The sequence below is a fragment of the Erinaceus europaeus genome, chromosome 3, assembly GCF_950295315.1.
Source record: "Erinaceus europaeus chromosome 3, mEriEur2.1, whole genome shotgun sequence".
Classification (NCBI taxonomy): domain Eukaryota; kingdom Metazoa; phylum Chordata; class Mammalia; order Eulipotyphla; family Erinaceidae; genus Erinaceus; species Erinaceus europaeus.
This window is the reverse complement of record NC_080164.1, coordinates 59,358,204-59,361,002: the sequence shown is the minus strand read 5'-3', so window position 1 is coordinate 59,361,002 and position 2,799 is coordinate 59,358,204. Positions and strand designations below refer to the sequence as shown.

The window sequence follows — 2,799 nt, the reverse complement described above, 5'->3', positions numbered from 1 at the left end:
TAGGTGTGAACATCATCAACTTGCTTGTATGTGTGTGTTTTCTCATCTTCTTTTCTTTCTTTCTTTTGCCACCAGGGTTATCACTAAGGGTGGGGGGCCTAGTGCCTGCATGATGGATCCACTGTTCACAGCAAACAGTTTTACCTCTTTTTTTCTTTCTATTCTTTACTTGACAGTACAGAGAGAAATTCAGAGGGGTGGGAGAGAGAAAAATAGACATATTCAGACCTGCTTCACTACTCATGAAGCTTCCCTCTATTGGCAGGGACTGGGGGCTCGAACCCAGGTCCTTATGCAAGGGGATATGTGTGCTAAACCAAGTACTCTACCACCTGGCCCCTGTCTTTTCATTTTCTAGAGTAATCATTTTGCCACTTGCTTATTAAGATTGATATTTTTAAAATTTTTAAAAAATATTTATTTATTTATTTATGTATTTCCTTTAGTTGCCCTTGTTTTATTATTGTAGTTATTATTGTTGTCCTTGTTGTTGGATAGGACACAGAGAAATGGAGAGAGGAGGGGAAAACAGAGAGGGGAGAGAAAGACAGACACCTGCAGACCTGCTTCACCGCTTGTGAAGCTACTCCCCTGCAGGTGGGGAGCCAGGGGCTCGAACCAGGATTTTTAATCCAATCCTCGCACTTAGCGCCACCTGCGCTTTACCTGCTGCACTACCACCCAACTCCCAAGATTGGTATTTTAATGAGCAAATGGCAATTAGACTATATTCACAATTACTAGTTATCAGTTCTCATTCTTCTCTGTCTTTAAGTATTTCTCTTCAGCTCTGTACCTTTGATCAGGAAGCTTCCACATCAGAACCATTTGGCACAGCTCTATGTTTTCTCTTCAATAATCATTTATTTGTGAAAGCCTTTGCTATTCGTTTCACTAACTATTCCTGAGCCTGTTGGATTTATTACAACCCCTATCAGTTGTCAATCTTAGTACTAGAAGAGTAAGAGCAACTGAACCAAAAACCTAGACTGAACTTATCTGGGAAAGTGATGTCTTTCGTTGGGGAGGACAGAATGTTGCAAATTTTCTGTTTTTCTTGCTACAAACTTCTCCAATCTTACACTTCTGAGAGTCAAGTTACTAGCTGTTTAACCCATCATATATCTGATGCAATAAGAGTTACAATCTCAGGAAACTTTCTGCACAAAATTATAATAAAGATCTTCACCAACTCTAATTAAAAACTTCAGAAAGTCAAATTCAAAAGTCTTACTTAAAAGTCATATTAATTTGGAAGGTTCATTGAGACACAGGTATGTTTATTTGACTGGGTATTTGTTCTTTGACAAGTTCTTTCCTTGACCTCTCACAACCTGAAGTTCATAATCCCATCTATGCAGTAGCACGCCAAATGCTTGGTGAAAATTAAATAAGATGATAATTTAATGTGATTCACAGCTTTTAATAAATGTATTAAGATGTTAATGTGCCCAACAACAGTAAGATACCATTATATATTTAATGATTAATGAATCTAGTACTATTTCTCAGGACTGCTTATCAAATATATATATCAAACAGGAAATTGGGAACATTTTAAAGCTATTATTGTAAAATATTTTTGGACTTCCCATTTAGCATAGAATATTGTATATTTCTGTTGAAATAGGAAAGTTTCTTGTAAACATCATATTTTATTACCAAAGCCACTGTAATTGCTAGAAAGCTAGATACAAATAGCACAGGAACTCTGTGTGATTATAGAGCAAAGATCTTAAATTCTTCAATTTATCTATATATTTTATTTTCATTTGTCAATTTGTCTATCAAAGCTCATGAGTAGAAATACATTCTTTTACATATTTTCTTTTTTATTTTTTACATAATTTAAGTTCAATAGTACAACTTATTATTTTATATTTTTACTATCTGATCAAATAAAATAAAAACATTGTTCTGGCCTATACTATTTAAAAATACAAGTATCTTTCCATTTCAGCTGAAAACTGCCACATGATAAAAAGCAAATCATTTCCCATTAAAGTAAGAGAGCATGAATTAGAATTGGTATCAGAGGACCCAGCATATCATCATCCTGGCTAAGCTCTGAATGACTTCTTGGGTATCACTTCTTATTGCTGAATCTCAACTTTTTTCGTCCATAAAGGAAGTTAAACTATATCAAGACTCCTCAACTTTTAATGTTTATATTAACCACTTAGCAATTTTGATACAAGAATAAGTCTGGTAAGTAGGACCACATTTCTACTAAGATTCAGGTGATGATGGAAATGCTAGGCTGCATTGTAAGTAACAAAGAACTGAGTAAATATTTGGACAAATTCTGTATAAATTGAGATTTATATATTAGTCATGCAAAAGTATGACCATGTTGAGGTCAAGCACAGATAATCACTTATATGGTAGTGTCTTACACTACACCAAATGATGTTCAGATGCATTTAGTTATCACAGCCTTTTTAATATAGAGCCTCACTCCAGTTATCTATGCTTATATACTTCCATGTCTTCTCTAGTCATCTTTGTGATCAACAGGACCCAAAATGCATGAAGCCAAAGAAAACTTAACAGCCTTATTTAGTTTCATAAAGTTATGTATGTATATGCTTTCTTAAAATTACCTATGCAAAATAAGCTAAAAAAGAGAAAGACAAATACTGAACGATCTCACTTATAAGTGGAGTTTAATAAACAGAGACAAGAGGGTAAAACACAAAATGTAACACTTGCATCTAAGCAAAGGACTCTGGGGAAGGAGGAGGGAGAGGTGAAGGAGAACATTGGGACCCTGATGCATAATGAAATTATATTCATATG

At 34.6% G+C, this 2,799-nt stretch overlaps 1 long non-coding RNA gene across 1 annotated transcript in view; it reads left to right on the top strand.

Moving 5' to 3' along the window:
• Nucleotides 1-2,184, top strand: part of LOC132537667 (uncharacterized) — a 58,717-nt gene extending 56,533 nt beyond the window's left edge. Inside the window, exon 3 of the long non-coding RNA XR_009549131.1 lies at nt 1,961-2,184. This is a non-coding gene — a long non-coding RNA (uncharacterized LOC132537667). The remainder of the gene's footprint in view (nt 1-1,960) is intronic.
• Nucleotides 2,185-2,799: the final 615 nt, after the last annotated feature.